The sequence below is a fragment of the Leucoraja erinacea genome, chromosome 3, assembly GCF_028641065.1.
Source record: "Leucoraja erinacea ecotype New England chromosome 3, Leri_hhj_1, whole genome shotgun sequence".
NCBI lineage: Eukaryota > Metazoa > Chordata > Chondrichthyes > Rajiformes > Rajidae > Leucoraja > Leucoraja erinaceus.
Genome location: NC_073379.1, coordinates 102,920,547 through 102,938,507, shown reverse-complemented (window position 1 = coordinate 102,938,507; position 17,961 = coordinate 102,920,547). Strand labels below are relative to the sequence as shown.

Here is a 17,961-nt window from a genome sequence, read left to right as displayed (position 1 = left end):
CCCTAGAAGAAAAGAATCCTCATCAATAAAAGAAGGGTGACCTGAAATTGGTCTTCAAGATCAGGAAAGTATTTTGCAGAGTGGAGATAGATAAGATGTTAACATATATGAGAGATTTCAACACTAGGATTATATATGTGAGATATTCACCAATAAATCCAACAGGGATTTCAAAAGATTCTTCAATCCTACTGCATTGGCTAGTTAGGGAAAGTAACATTGGTGAAAAATAATGATTGAAGAGACAGGAGGAAAAAAAATAAAAGGTGATATCAGTGGAAATAGAAGACAAATGGCAGGAGGCATTAAAGTGTAATCACTGGAATAATCATTTGTTCAAATGATCCACTTTGATGTGGTAAATTCTATGCATTTTAGTGCAAATGTTGATTGCTCTTGTATCATGTGTGGAGTGAAGGGCTGAACATCTGTGGCCATACAAGTCAGAAAATCTGCAAACTAAACTAAGTCAGGAGCTCATTTTGAGCTTTCGATCTTTATTCTCTCAAACTAAATTGAAAGTTTTTAAAACTGTTGCATGTTTGAGATTAGCAATTTTCAGAAAGTATGGTAAGAGATTTGGCAATTATGCAGAGGGATGTGGCTGTCGAAAGTGTATAAAGCTCGTGATAACCAGGATCCAAACTCATGTTACTGGGAAGCCTCGGACATGGTAAATGCAGAGTGCAAAATCAAAACATCGATTGAAAAATGGTGTAAACAGTCTATAATGCAATCAAATAAATTGCAGTGGGGCTGTTTAAAGAAACATTGAAGAACAACACAATCAACAGCCACCGAGTTCAGTATGAATACGGAATATGATATGTTAAACAAGTGTGGAATGAATTTAAGCAACATATTAAATAGAATTAGGGAGATATAAGGGGATAGGGACATCTCACACATGGAGTGAATTTAACGAAAAGAAGTTGCCACCATTCTGAAAATGTTTAGCTCAACATTCAAGAGGCTTGAGCACAAAATTCCAGGCACACACATGAAACAAAGAGATTGGTGTATTCTCAATGGCAGCATTATTCTTTCACCACTTACCCTTATTCAACCAGCTTAATGCAAAAAAAAAAATTGCTGCAATACCTGAAAGAAGAGGTGAGATGTCCTTCTTGTCTTGGCTCTCCTTCAATATCACAAACATGAATTAACATAACTGTTTGTGGAAATTTGCTGTATGGAAATTTGTTGCCATTTTTATGTTAACGCTGACAACAAATAAACTCACTGAAAGTAAGAGAGAATTCCAAAGGTTTAGAAAGGTGCCAAGTAAGTACAAGTCCAACATTTTGTAAACTCCAGATCATCTTTAGCTTCCAAAATCAAGGCTTAATCCTCAAACTGAAACTCTTCCGTGATGAACGAGTAAACAATTCATCAGCAGAATTAAAATAATGTATGGATTAAATGGAGTGATCCCAGTTTTACTCTAAACCAATTGATTGCCATTAAAAAAAATGCCAATTTTGAATATAACAAACAACTAAGTGATACTTTTAAAAGATGAGGACTATTTAGCCATAGTTATGGAATAATATAGCATGCAAACAGGCCCTTGGCCCAAATCATCCACACCAACCAAAATGAACAACTGAGGTAGGCAGAGTTGGATTTTACTGGGTTTGATCTTGTACCGACCGTTATTCCCTTCACCCTGTATCTGTACACTGTGAACGGTTTGATTGTAATCGTGTACACAGTCTTTCTGAAGAAGGGTTTCGGCCCGAAACGTCGCCTATTTCCTTCGCTCCATAGATGCTGCTGCACCCGCTGAGTTTCTCCAGCATTTTTGTGTACCCTAGCATACAACTAAAAAGCTTTTCACTATTCCTCAATACACGTGACAATAAACTAAACTAAACTAAACATAGGCCTATGTCCCTCCAAATATTTCCTAACCATGTACCTCCCCAAATGTTTTTGAAAATGTTATTATTGTATCAGCCTCATGCACTTTGGCTGGCAGCTCATTCCATATACACACCACCCTCTGCATGAAGAGGTTGCCCTTTTAAATCTTTCCCCTCTCACCTTAAACCTATACCATCTTGTTTTTGTTCCTCCATCCTGTTCCAGATCTACAATGGAATCACCATTGTGTTTTGTGTTTTTTATGTTGTTTATTTTGTTTGGTTAGTCTAGTTTTTTGGTTTTAGCTTGTGTTTTGTTTGAAACGGGGTTTGCAGTCTCTCCCTGCGGGGGAATACGACCTTTTTGTCGTATTCCCCTTCTCTGCCTCCGTCTGTGCTGAGGCCTAATGGAGCTGACGACCTCGAGGCTCCGGAGGCAGAGCACCGTCAGGACTCGCCCTGAGCTCGCTCCCGTGAGGGTGGTCCGGCTCAGGGCTGGAAAAGGTTGGGATGCTCCCGTGAGGGCGGTCAGCCCGAGGGTGGAACGAGGCTCCCATTGGAGCGGCCGAGCTCGGGAAGGTGCGGCGCTGGCAGCCCGAGGGAGGTTCGGCGCCCAAGTCGGGGCGGCCCAGCCCGGGTAAGAAGCGACGCCCAAGTCGGGGCGGCCCGGTCCGGGGGAGAAGCGACGCCCAAGTCGGGGCGGCCCGGTCCGGGGGAGGTTCGGCGCCCAAGTCGGGGCGGCCCAGCCCGAGGCTGAAGACGGCGCAGTACTCACGTGAGGGTGGCTGGGACGGTGTTCTGGCGGCGGTGGCCTGAGTCCGGGGTTCGGCCGCGGGCCAGCGGCTGCGTCTGCAGAACTGGTGGGCGGCAGCTTCAACCACCCCGGGCCGCGGTGTTTGAGCCGCGGGACTGTTCTTAACATCGCCCGGGGGAGTATCGCCCCAGCGCAGAGGGAGAAGAGGAGGGAAGAGACTGCAGACCTAAGACTTTTTCCTCCATCACAGTGAGGAGATGCTGGGTGGACTCACTGTGGTGGATGTTAATATGTGTTTATTGTTGTTTTATTGTATTGTATTATATGTATGACTGCTGCAATTTCATTCAGACTTCGGTCTGAATGACAATAAAAGGCTATCTATCTATCTATCTAGTAGAGGTGTTATACTTGGAGACAGTGGCGGACTGGCCAGGGTGTCGGCTTGCCCGATGGCAAGTGGGCCCCTGATGAAGTGATAGCAAGTGATGGCAAGTGGGCCCCTGTTAAATGATAGCATTGTAGTTGTGGGTGGGGCCCCTTTGTCTCCTGGCAACCAATATGTTTAGACCCAGTCTGCCACTGCTTGGAGACACCCATTTGCAAATGCAGAAACATAATATTGCAGAGGCTTGGAAACTTGTAATGAATAAAACAGATCATTCAGATGTTGTCAATAGTTAATATAAATTTAAAGGATGTTAGTAAGAAAAACAGCATTGGTTCCAACAGCCACTAAATTGACAACTCTTTTGTTTTGGAAGCAGCTTTAGTTTGCATTTCTCACAAAGCAGTAGCCTAACTTCAGAGGTGTGCCTATCCGCACAGTAAAATACAATAAATTGATGTGAGATTTCCTTAGGGGCACTGCTCACAATATTAGGGCAGCATGAGATAAAATTTAAAACATGGTTTTACCAGTGTTACTGGTCATTCCCAACAATCCCAAGAAAATGTTTACTGTTCAGAGAATAAAATTCTGTTAGTAAATGTTATGCGCAAGACTGATAAGGAGAGTCAGATTTGTAGAAAATACTACTCATTTTCTCTCAATAATTATTGCTCTCAAACTACCAATGCAACATTACTGGAATGTTAGTTTTGACCCAAGTTTCATCTAAGCTCTATATGAAATTTACATTAGCTCGAACAGGCCAAAGCTCATTTGCAAACTTATGTGTGGGCATGTGTGCATGCATGGGTGATGCGTAACGTATTACATTTATACTATTTTTAAAATCAATAATGTTAATTGATTATTTTTACAGATACATTAAAGTAACTCCTAGCTCAGTCAACATTGAAAAGTCCTCATAACAAACATCTGAGGACTAGTGAAAGCTCAAAATATAATTAAATTGAGGAAACAGACATTAGTGATACATTTACAGAATTGTTTGAGGAGTGTTTAAATTATTTAAAGTAAGTAATGGCTCTGAGCCTCAGATTTATTCCACATATGATCCCCGAGGCAGCCTGGCATGGCCTAACAGGGCTACTCAGGTTCTCGGCTTCATGACCATGGCATGTCACAAAGGTAGAGGGTTTATGACAGACATCAGGGCTCAGACAGCTGAGCACTAGACCCTGCCCCTGACCATCTTGATCATCTTCTGACACATTATGCCATGGGAGTCCCTGACAGGAGTGAGAGGTTATGGGGAGAAGGCATGAGAATGGGGTTAGTAGGGAGAGATTGATCAGCCATGATTCAATGGCAGAGTAGACTTGATGGGCCGAATGGCCTAATTCTACTATTACTTATGGCCTTTTAACTGCTTCTAAATATGTCCAAATCTGAAACATTAAAAATAATTAATATCCATTCAAATATTTTTAAAACTTAATTCTGCCAATGAGTTGTTCATTACATTTAAAATATTTTTTTCAAACTTACCTGATGTTAATAAGATAATATAATAATTATTATTAATTGATATGATATAAATTAATTATACTAATGTCAATTAAATATAAGGAAAATAATCTCTAATCTTTCAATTCAGAATAGCAATCCAATTTCAGGGATATAAAATGGTGGGGACCAAGATGAAGCCCCTCAGTATTATGCAAAATCCCAAAATTGGTTTATACTAATGGACAGCAATTCAGAGCAATCAAATTACCAGCAGTCATGATCATTTCACATTCCCTCGTTCCTTAACCATTGCACATTTTCTACACATTCCTGGCATCTGGTTTATTCCCAGTTTCTTTTCCAAATTATCCAAGCTCTGTAATATTTTCTTCCCAGATTCAGTGCGTTCCCAGATCCACTGTGTTCAATCCCACTAAGAACAGCCCTCAGTGCTACATTCCCCACGTGTTCTCAGCTGCATTTTGCTGAAATCAGCGCACAGATTCTGTTCCCACTTGCCGACACACCTGATTGCATCTTGTCATTACTTTTGTCTACGACCACCGGCAATATCACTGGAGATTGTCGAAAATATTATAAAGTTGAATAAAATGCTATAGCAGTTCTCAAAGAGTTAATGCAGGAGTACTGTTCCAATCTATAACAAGTTGACAGAAACAATGATAACTTTTCGCTAGTATATACCAACCGGGTGACACAATCCAGATGTTTTTTCCCTCTTTTCTCAAAATGAGGCCCAATTTAAATCATTTGCCTGAAGGCAAGGGGTCAGTGATAGCACCCAGATCACTTTGGTCCCGTCTCAACCAGCAGCTTCTCCACAAACAAAGCAAACTACTGTTGAGGCAAACATTTCAGTCCTCAATGTCTCATCATCTTGCCGGGAGAAAATGCCTGCAGCAGTGACCAGCAATCACATCGCCCGGCCAGACAAATTGGTGGAAAACAGTTTTATAACAAAGATTCTGCCGTCCGTACAGAGGAAAATAGTCAAATTACAGGTAGCTTGATGCCTCCGTTGTTCACATGCAATGATGAAACTACAAGTGTCTGAATTTTATGTGTACAAGCAGCATCAGAACCCGTGGCATGTACCAGCTTTTGAAGCATGAGTTGGCTCCTCTTATTTTCTGCTTCTTCCTTTCTAGGTGACGAGCCCCACCGTCTTTTCTCTTCCTTCTGGTTAGTAACTCAAAGAGCCCGATCAACGTCAGTGGTTGCCTTTCTACCCAGATGCACCAGAAAAAATGCATCGGAATTTGTTTCAAAAATGTTTAGATGAAGGTGTTAAATAATCTACACAGTTGCATTTAATCTTAAAATGGGCAACTGAAATGCCAATGTTACATCCTTCAAAAAGCAAGATACAAATGGTTTGGGAGTTCACCTATTATCATGTAAGGCAGACTGAATTTTTGCAGTGAAAGCACAAAAGTAATTTTATCATAAATCGATTGGGCAATGGCTAGCTGTGAACCAGATTATATAAACTAAGCAAGGGGATAGCACAATGTTTGAGGATAAATTAACCTGGGACCGTTGGAACAAAAAACTGATATTCTGTAATTGCTATTCTACCCAACTATATATAGAAATATTTTTAGCGTATACTAGACGACCCGTGAACCAGTTGGGTTCCCGTTGTGACGCCAGTATTAGTTCAAAATAGCAATCTGAAAATGGCGATCTCATCATGTATATATATATATATGTATGTACCCAAAATACAGCCAAAACGGTACACGATAGCACAACAATTTGAATGAAACTTGATATTGCACACTGCGGGTGAATGGTGAGTAAGGTGCCCCTAGAATTGTTATGCTATCATGTACCATTTTGGCTGTATTTCGGGAACATACTTACATACACACATACACACATACATACATACATACATACATACATACATACATACATACATGCATACATACATACATACATACATACATACATACATACATACATACATACATACATACATACATACATACATATACACACACACATACGTACATACATACATACAAGATGACGCTTTTAGTTATATATAGATTCAGACAAACATTTCAAATAATAGAGATATCACCTATACATAACTAAAACTGATCTTGTGCTCTTCCGGTTTGCGCAGTTTTTATATTTGCGCAAAAAAGGTACATGATAGCGCTACGATTTTTCATCAGCTTACTCGCTGTTCTCCTGTGCTGCGAGTGCAACATGTTTCGTTCCGATCGGTAGTATATTGTAAAAGTTAGCGAGGTTTAAAAATTATAAAAAACGCGCATAAGAAAGGAGATTCAATGGGCCATAACCTATTTCATTTCCTACTTCTTATCGTCATGAGTTCTTTACGATTAGATGTGGGACAAGAGAGAACAGTGAGATGATATGGTAAGGGCAGCTTGATGGCAAAAGGACAGAGAACTGTTCAGCAGCTTGAGGTGACAATACCATGAAAGGTTGACAACTAAAAGAAAGGAAATTAAAGAGTATTTTTCAGAGGTAGGGCTGAAGGTAAATAAAAAAGATGATGATGTGTTGATAGCAAGGAAAATAAGAGCAGTAGCCAGTTCAGATCAAATAAATCTCGGTCAGATCTTGAGGCGTGTACGGCACAAGCTTAGGGATCAGGACAAGGAGTCGAGAATTCAATGAAAGTAAAAGGGCAGGTGTTGCATCTCCTGTGGTTGCATGGGAAATGGGTGTTTTTGCAGGGGTATGATTGGTAAAGAAGAGCAAACCAGGGATAATGAAAAGTGTGGAAAAATATCTCCCGTAGTGTAATCTCATGGAAAGTGATGCATTAATTGGAGACTGGCAAGATGGAATGCAAGCACAAATTTTTATTCGAGCTGGGTGGAGAGCAGATGAGAGCAGAGGTGTGGAGAAGGTGCTGTCAGCTCTGGCAATTAAGGAGTCAAGGTTAAGGAAGAAGTAAAACATCTCAGAAATACGGGTGTGGAAAATCTTAACATCAAACAGATGCAACAGAGATTGAGTACCCAGAAGAATAGAATGAAGTATTTAAGGTTGGTCTGTAGGCTTGTTGTGGATATTGGTTACAAGCATATCACCTGAAATGGAGATAGATGTCAAGAAAGGAAAAGGAAGAGGTGGAGATTGGCCATGTGAAAATAACGGCAAGGTGGAAATTGCAAGTACATTTAATGGGTTTGCCAAATGTTGTAAGTCCAAGAAGTAGCAGTAATACAGTACAATATGACACACAAAAAAATTAGGGTAGGATCCTGAATAGACTGAAACAAAGAATTTAACTTTAAAATGTTTGGAATCTTATTTCTTCATATATTAATTCTCGAAAAGATGGAGAAAATTAATTATGTTTCTTTGATTTGTTTTTTTCTCAGTTCTAAAATGTCTTTCCTTCTCGTTGTTTTTTGTGCTCCATTTAACATTGAGTTCACACTTCACATTCCATATACTTTATTAAAAGTGCAATAGCCATTTGCAATTCTCAATTTGATTGGGTCAGTAGACATATAATTGCTTTCCCTCTTTACATAGGTCCCTACAAGCACCCTAACAAAGATTTGAAATAGTTGAATAATGGAAATTGATGGAAAACTATGATAGTTGCAAATACAACAACATTCTGAAACCATTCATAAACTATCCACCTCAAAATCTAGCATATTCAAGGCAAATTATAAAGTGATGATAAATTAATGAAGGGAATGAATGGTTAACAAAACAGGCATTTCACCAAGAAACTATTGAAACTAGTCAAATAATTATTTGTACAATATCAACTCAGTACATTCCCTGAAGATCAAGGACTTAATTTGCCTAGTTAGGCACCATGACCAAATTACAGTTGAGGGACAGCATAATCTAAAATAAAGTGTTTGTATGAATGTAGCAAACTGGAAATAAAGTGGTCTTAGAATTCTATTGAAAGGGGAAAACAATTAAATCACCAAAAATATTAAAAGGAAAATTATAGAAATTTGCATTAGATATCAATGTAATCACAACATATTTTCACCAAATATTTTACAAGAAACTAATAAAAGGTATAATGAATGTGTGGGAGTAATGAGTGATGTTGGAAATGCGAGGCAGCAAAATGGGTTCCTTGAATCTGTAGTAACACTAACAGCCATTTGAACATGTAAACATAAAAATGTAATGGAAAATAATTTTTTAACCTAAAGTGCTCTCATTATGCATCTTTGAGAGGCTTAATCATAAGTCACATCAAAGAGCTCTGACAAGACTTGACTGGTAATATTCTTGAATGGGATAAAGAAGGCATTATTTTTTAAATAAGTCGTCGTGCCCACTAAATATGAACTTAAGCTTCCATATCTGAACAATATATGGTCAATTATTTTTAATTTGTTTCTGCTGATATTCAATCAATTCAAGTATTCTATTAATTAACAACTCACATAGTGCACAAGGTAGATATTGTAGCAACTGTCCCTGTTTTCCTACCAAGATATACATCTCATTTTTTATTCAGAAGCAACATATTCTGTCAAGTTCCTTGAATCTTATGCTGTTATGTTGTTGAGCAACTCAGTTTGTAACACGTTTTTTTCACCACCAGGAGATGCGATTACTTCTACTTCCTGAAAAACATTTGGTCTGGGTGCCATCGTGATTACTAATGTGTGGATGTAACTGTGCTAAAATATCTTCTGGTAGAATAAAGTCTCATTAGATTAATATTTATAGTTTCTCAGATACTGTGTCAATCTGAGAAATATTACAATGCCCCTGATACGGGACTAAATCAAATAAAGAAGATGTTTTGAAAAAGGATATGTGCAAGCAAGGCAGCACCTTGCTGGTGTGTCCATTCAGAGTGAGAGAGAGGAAATTGTGAGAGCAAGTCACCTTGGCTGCACTTGAGAACCTCCTGAGGTTTGGTTATTGGATGGGTCTTTGGAGCATGTTGGCTGTTTGCCCTATAAGCAAGAAAACGTGAAATACTGCAGGATGATCTTAAAAACTAAGACTTTTTGGTTAGGAAAATATGTATTACAGTATATAGAGCAAATTAGATTACAGAAAACATTACCCAATGACAGCAGACTGTTAATCACTAACAGTCTTAGAAACACTACAGATCAAATAGCTGACAAGTTTCCATTGAAAACTTTGTAATATGTAATTAGAGAAATAATATTGATGCCAAATTGTCTTCTGAGAATGACAACTAGATCTTCCATTCAAATTGAATCAAGAACTGAATTTTCTTCATGGATCTATCAGCTTACACTTCCATCAACCTGAATATTATTCACTTTATGTCCAGTAACTACGCAAGCATACAAACTATTTAAATGGAAATAAAAAATGCTTTTGTTTCTTTAAGCCAATAATCAGTCTGACCAACAGTGAGTATCTTACGGATATGATATAAGAATGTCTGAATGCTGCAGACCATTATTTCGATATGAGATAGATGTTTCGTTCAATGCCCCTTAAGGAAACATTTGTAAGGTAGGTTTATAGGTATGATGACACCCTGATTATTATTTGATGTAAGAAGGACAGGACCTGAGATGGTGCAATTAAGATTCAAATGGGCCAGATATAAATGGATTAATTTTAATATTACTATTCAACCAGACCCCTATATTCCACTGTTCTAAATAAGTATCTATACAATGATTTGTCCTTTAAAGGTGATTACTGAAATATTTAAAAAAACGAAAGTGACAATCCAACACTCCAACAACATCAATAAAGACATTGAAACTTATTTCCAGTACTCTTCAATTACACTAATCCAAATTACTGCCTCTTTCTCCAGATCCTAAGCATTTTATAATTCCAACCATTGCTGTATGTCAGTTTTATTGATGCTAGTTAATATATTATTTATTTTTGATATATGATTAAATGTACAGTAAAGATCAGTATATTGATGCAATAATATATTTCGCAGCACAGAAAAATGAATGCATTGTGACTTTGATTATTTAGTTTTTTCTCCTTCAACTTGAAGCTGAAATACAGAAAAAAACCATTACAAAGGAATTTAACGATCAGACGATTTACAAAGACACTATATATTTTTAAATGTCATTACATTTAGTGCATGTTATCCACACACTACCAAACAGAAATTGCTTTATTTGGTTATCTTGAATACATTTAGTGGTATTGGTTACAGTAACTCAGCAACAGAACAAACTTTAAAAACAAAGTACTGGTTTCTACATATTAGGAACTGATGTTTTATAGATAAAATAATGAGCGAGGTGTACGATAATGAGTGATAGATTTGTCCAATTTGTTGCAAGCTATTAGTGGCCATAGGGCATATGTTTTCATTTATCTATACTAAGGAAGTTCTGAATATTTTTCTTTTAGATCAAAGTGACTGAAAATTTGTGATTGTTTATTCAGGTTTACAGTTGGCAGTATAGATCTTTTTGAGTATTTCTGATGCTTAATTTATTCAAAATGGATGGACATTCTATTATCTTTGAGGTTTGACATGTAACTATTAACTATTAATAAACTCATTAATTTAAAATACGACAACAAATAAAAGTGAAATACTTTCCAGTGTAATAATAATTTTGTGTTCCATGTTTAAACTTTGCGTACTTAGTACAGTTGGGACCTGAAATATTTAAAACAAATAACACTTGGATAGTTTGGCCAGTTTGGCTTGTTCTGATGCCAAAATGAATTTATTCCAACTTTATCTCTGCATTAACAAAATTTATGAAGAAACCCATTTTATATATTGCTACTTTAATATACACAGATGACTTTGTTATTGCCAAGAGCGGCCGGGGTGTTTGGTGAATAATTAAGTTACTAGCTTTGCTGTACGTAGACACCACATACATGATTACATTAATGAATAATGTGCATTGACTAATCTGCATCTTATAAACCATAGTTCTTTCAATGTATTATTTTGTAACTTATGCAATGCACCTCCAAGGGACACACATATTGAAGCTTTCGTGTCATTAATCAACTGTGCATCAAATAATTTCTGGACAATCAGTTTATTAATTAGTTGTGAGAGAGCTTTAAATTGACATGAATGAAGGTATAATTTTGTAAGATATAAAAAGTATTAATTAACTATTTTAATGCATATTCAGCAATGATGAAGAAAAAGCTCGGTAAAATCATTGATATTGTTATAAAGAATTGTGCAATTGATGCTAAATGGAATACAGTGATTATATTAGTTATCATATGCTGTACGATATTTTGAGGGTTTTTTTTTATGGTTACTGCAACTGTTTTCAAACTGCCCTGTACATTATTTATTTGAATATTCAAGTATGGTTGCTCATTGATCTAATGTTAGCCAATATGTTTCTCATGTGGATTGTATTGAACACAACTATGCAAAGCTAGTAACTTGTATCAAAGAATCTGACTTCCTGAACTTTTTTTTTTAACAAAACTAAGAATGCCTGCAGAGATTGTGCCTTGCAAGCTTTTCATCTCATTGTCTTTAGAGAAACAAAAGATCTTTAATAATGTAAAAAAAACACAGTTTATTTATTAATGTCCTTGGAATGCAGTAGAAAAGGTGCATCCTTGCTGCCAACTGGGGGATTTGGGCTTTGTGGTTCTATTTTTACAAGAATAGGCTGATTTGTCTTAGGCTATTACCGTCTATTACTGCTGGAAGTATCCTGTAAAGGTGGGAAGCAGCGAATCCTGGCATTCTGCCTAAAGAGAAATCAATGAAACAAATTAATCCTTCGCAGGCTGCAATGACACAGTGATCCATCATTCAGAGCTGCTTTTATACACGAAATCAGGGAGCAGGCAAGGAGAAGGAGCCCTGGGGGATACCATAGACACTCACAACATACAGCAAAGAAAATACTAGGGAATCATTTCATTTGGCTGGGTTACATTCTAAGTTGATTGTCCAGTGCTAATAATTTCATTGGGTTAAATGCTGATCCCAAAATGTGCACCTAAGGCTAAATGGACTTTTATTACTTGGCCCAAAATTACTGAGTATGAAACTTAATTAGTTGGACACGTGAGAAAGAACTTGACCCTGGCGTGATCTAATGAATCTGGGGCCATTTCACAAAGTAAATAATTAAGAATAGTGTGTGTGCTGAAAATTCGACTTAAAGAACCTTTTGCTTTCGTAAATGCAATTGAGCAAAAACATAACTCTGGATCATAACACCGACTCCGTAGAAGTTTGATGTGACCCAAATATCAGTCGCAATTACACTGTAAAATATTGATTGTTATATGTTAGTCGTGGGTGAGCACACGACAGGCTGTCCGCTCCGAGCTCCGGCTCCCAAATGATCTGCCCATCTCACTACACAAATACAGATATTTCAGGAAGGGCTCAGAGAGCTTGCACGCTATCTTTATGACTTTGGGTTTAACTTATGAAGATGTGTCACGAAGCGAAAGAGAATCATATTTTGTAACAGATACGGATTAAATATCGATTTTAAACATGGTCTGTCTCCCTGCAGCCCACTTTTCAGCCTCTTGCCATATATTACATATCAATCAGAAAGATGGATAGATAGATAATTCTGTCTTAATAAGATACTGGAAATGGAACTATAATCTGAATGAAATGAACCGTTCTATGCATATTACATACAGTTGCTTCTGGTCAGTTTACCACAAAGCCATTAACAATATAAAAACCACGGGCGTAAAAGTACAGTATTAGACTCCTAGCGAATCTGTACAAAAGAGTCATGTCAAAATCAGTTGCGCGATGAAACAATATTTTCCAACGCAATTAATGGTACGTGTTCGTGAGGGATCTGTCTCATTCCACAAAAGTTACTTTGTTTAGCCGGAAATGCAGACAGTTAATAAATGGGTATTCGGCATTAGTAGCAGAGACCCGCTGAATTATCAGTGTAATCTGTGTATGAATGTACACGTGTACGTGGTCCCGGTAATATCGCAGTGGTATCGGCATTACTCAAAGTGGCCGTTGTATTTATGCATATGAAAATAAAATGTTACTGTTCATTACATAAAAAAGCAAAGCATATAAGGCACTATACAGTATGTTGTTGCATATGATAGCGGTAATTACACGGGATACAGGATCCTGGTGGACGCCGAGAGCGAGATCGCCACAATTTACTGTTGAAATAATTGAAGGTATCGCCAGCGTCGTAAATGCTATTTCATCGGCAGCTGCTCCAGAAATGTTGGAGATGTGTTAATATATTCATAAATGTGAGCTTTCTAAGAAGGTGTTTCTATTCTCTCCCATCTTTATTCTTCTGACCTCCAAAAAAAATCTGAAAGATTATGCACCATTCTACATTATAAAAAATACAACCATGTTTTGTCAGTTCTTGCTTCACTAGGTATGTGGCAATCAGTGACAGACTAATATTAAGTATATGCTGTTCGTTTTTATGAACGTAAAAGTTGCCACGACCTGATCATAGATAGAGACAAGTGTCCCTTTTGGCCCTTGTTGTGTCGGGTGGGATATAAAGGTTTTAACATTTCGCATTCTATACTCAACAAACTTGCAATAAGATAGACTTTAAAAAAAAAAACGTTATATGGAGGTTGTTGGGGGATCTCGTGTGTACTAAGTGTACTGAGAAATATTGTTGCAGAACAAAAGAGTTTAAATTGTAAAGCGTCGGGACAGTTTGACAAAATAAAGCACCTAAACCAAATGCATCTTAAATAGGCGCAATGTATATCCTGGTACAATGGCTTCATTCTGTAGAAAGCACACTTTTTAAATGAACAATACTTTTAGTCACGATATTAAGACTTTGTTTATTGCAAGTTTTCTGTTCTGGTCGATGCGGCATCTGAAAATGCTCTCTAACGCCAGGAGAACTGAAATTCACAATGTCTTTATTCTCATTACGAATTTGCTGCCTTCTCAACCCATCCACCTCTACCATCGCCTCCGCCCCCCCCACCAACTCTGCTCACCCACCCCCTCCCCGCTCCTCACGCCCCCCCCCCCCCCCCCCCCCCCTCAACCCCCCCCCCCCCCCCCCCCTCTACCCCGCCACCCGCCCCCTTCATTTCAATAAGACACTGTCGACTTTCCTTCACTTTCACCAAAATCATTAAAGCACATTTTCTGTCATTTGTGTGGGAGAACCTCAGAGGAGGAGCTGTGCAAACACCTGAGATGTGAGATGAGAGGGCAATAAAGACCTGGTAATGGAACAATTTCGCTCCCTGCCTCCACTGGGAGCTCAAAACTAAACGCGACCACCGTCCAGCCCTCCCTACAACGCCTGCCTATCCTCCTCGCAAAACGCACGGGTTTTCGATATTTTTGTTACACACTTCAATGTTTTCTCTCTTAACGCATTTTACTAAAACCCGTTCATGAAGAAAATCGTGTGTATATTTCATATCAAGAGGATTTGACTTCATGTGGGCAAATATGCAACAACTTGCATATGGCTCTTTTTTTCCCCCACCAAGAACGGCGATTTTTATATAGTGCAAGGTGGGATATGTCATCTACGCCAAGATCTGACTTTCCGCGCTCACAGCTCAAAAGACGCACACATTATCTCTGCTCCAATGATACACGCATAACTGATAATTTGTATCCCACTTCTGCTTTCCAGCTTGCCAGACTGTTCCCTTCCCCCAATCCAGGCGCACACAGAGGAGGTTGGATGCGTTTGGCGCCTTACATACAAACAACATTGAATGCAATTTTAATCAGTCAAAAGCCTATCGATTCATATGATCAGCAATGTCACCTGAAGGGGTTACATTGACCACCTTGGAGGTTTTTTTCATCTCTTGCAGTAACAATTCAAATTATTATTTCGTCAACAATCTTCCTTGCATGATGGAATATGTTACATGAGATTCGATGGTTTCTTAAAAGACATAAAAGGAGGGAAAAAATGACATTGATTCAAATGCTGCCCACTCTTCAGCAGGTTATAGGTCACGTGATCAAACATCAGCAGCGCCCTATCTATTGAAACAAAATTAACCACTGCAGCTCGAATTCTAGGTGGAAGATTGCGTTCTGTCACGTCTCTCTTTGACCACTCTTTCAGCTATACGTGAATTGAGAATTAGGAACTTTAATAATGACATTAGCTTGAAGTCCACACACGAAATGTTATATACATGTTTGAGATACAGATTAGAATAATATGGTTCTAATCATGCTTACCAGATTGAAAATTCAATTAACTTATTAATACATTGTATTCTGATTATTATGTCTATTTAAAATGTAAAGGAAATGTTCTGTTTTACTTATTCACCAATGCACCAGAAGAACTGGCCTACGTTTAACTAGTCTAGGTAAAGAATTATTAGGTTTTCTGATTAACTTCAGCTTGCGATATGCTCGACAGTTTCCCCACTATTTAAGTACTTTGCCGTTTGGAAAGAAAACAAATAATATTGCATTAAATATCCTGTTATCGTCATAATATTTTTTAGATTGTGTTCTTTATGATACGTGACAGCCCTTTGGGAGGGGGGTGGAAGCGAGGGGGGGTGGAGAGAGTTATTTGATACTTTGTTGTACACTTTGGGAATGCGCTCGTTTGCTGCTTAATTCACAAGAACTGTCACCTTCCCAGACAGATGCGCAGCATTATATCCGAACTAATGGACACCCAATTAACAAGTCGATATAACAAGTTAATGTTTTTAACAACTCGCAGTCCACTTCTGCATCGGGACGTCCCATTGTCCCCTCCTGTCAATGAAGTCATTTTGAAACTTGGTTACTGTGTTAATGAAGTAAAAACAAAAGGCCAATTTGCGCAATGCAAGCTTGCCACACTTAGTAGGGTGTTTGTGACCGGGTTTTCTCTTGTTACTGACACATCGGTTAAGAGATCAACAGTAGTCTGGTAGCAGGTATTCTCCAAAGCTCTTGTTCGACGAAGTGCCATTGGAATGTTTAAGTCTACCTGAGAAAACTCGTACGGCTTCAGTTCAAAGTCCATTCCTCAAGAACACCTCAAAAAATGCAGCACTCCCTCTGCACTGCATGGAGCGCCAGTCTGCATCTTACACTTAAATAAACGGAGTGGGACTTAAACCCGAAACCTTCTCGGTCAAAGGCTCCGGCGCAACAAACAGATCCACGCTTAAAATCTGAAGTACTTAATAGTGGGATACATGAACGATCCCGCTGCCATCTATATATCTAAGAGTCTTCTTGCTGATTCATTTCCACAAATCACGCACCTCTGTTTCTCGGTCCCACAAACCCCAATTGTACTTGATATTTGTCGGGAAACAGAGCTTGGAAACTTTTTAAGAAAAATCTTTTCGCATGGACTATTTAAACCTACCTCCAACAATTAATACCACGACTGAATCAAACAGCACAATAACCAAACTGCCAGTTCATACAAATACAAGTTTAACACTACAGTATTTTCAACTGACGAGGTTGATAGAGAAAATGGGAATGAGGACATGCAACAACAGGCTTTTCATATAGAATAACAGCTAATGTGAAGAATGTCCAGAAAAGGATATCAAGTTATTACTGTCAGACCATTTAGCCAAGTACTCGTCACTACCAGAAAGGTTGACTACTTCCACAAAAGTAAATACCATCTGATCAGAATGGTATTGAAGAGCCAAGATTGCCATTAATGTGTTAAGTGAAAGTTTGCAAACTTTTACTTGAACAATTGAAACTATCGATCATGAGAATCCACTTAACTCAAAACAATTTGGCTCAATTTGGTTCAGTGAATAGGTACACGGATATAACTAAAAGGACAGAGGGAAAGTTTGATAATGTGTATCTATCGAACTTTTTCCCATCCGCAAAAAAACATCACTTGCCTACTACTGCGAGATGATGGAACTATGTTTATTAGTTGTAAATAGAGCATTAAACTTAAACAGTCAATGGTGTTTTTCGGTCCTAATAGATTCATGGTGTCTGTTTATACGCCCATCCACCGTAATTAGCACATATGTTCTAAATAGATGGCGGTTTTGTGGGCAATAAAGCAATTACCTATAGCTGTATCTGACAGTCCTTCCAACAAGATCCAACGACCGTCTAATTATAAAAGTAATCTTAACATCATTGTTTGCGATTAGTACTTGCTCAAAAAACAACTGCTGAAACACTACTGCTCTGAAGGCATATTCCATGGCTAAATAATCGGGGGAAAAAACTTTCACATCGACAATTTGTGAAAGTTGAAAGCTTTACTATTGCATCAAACCATTTTGATCTAACGTTTCATTTAATCTGGTGTGCACTTTAAGTTCACATCCAGAGGCTATGTTGTGAATGTTTAGCCATATCAGTGTGCACTTTATTCGCATTGTTCAAATATCTTCTTGTCTTGTTCGACTATGAGCTACTTTTGTTTTGTAACACAACTAACGTCTATTTGCATTACATGTGTTCCAATTTTGAAAGGTGCTGCATTTCTAAAATAATACCGTGTTTGTTTTTGTCTTTTATGCGACTCGTTATGGCAGCGAAATGGAAGCTTTCG

General features: G+C 38.1%; 1 protein-coding gene across 9 annotated transcripts in view; it reads right to left on the bottom strand.

Annotated features, from left to right (window-relative positions):
* Nucleotides 1–17,961, bottom strand: part of LOC129695898 (uncharacterized) — a 72,787-nt gene that overhangs the window by 51,357 nt on the left and 3,469 nt on the right. For 4 of the 9 annotated variants that reach the window (XM_055633347.1, XM_055633348.1, XM_055633343.1 and 1 more), the window contains exon 1: nt 5,005–5,499. The exons of 1 other annotated variant lie outside the window; for it this stretch is intronic. The gene's annotated coding sequence lies outside the window, so the exon portion shown is untranslated. 4 more of the 9 variants (XR_008723246.1, XR_008723244.1, XR_008723245.1 and 1 more) reach the window with 4 other exon arrangements.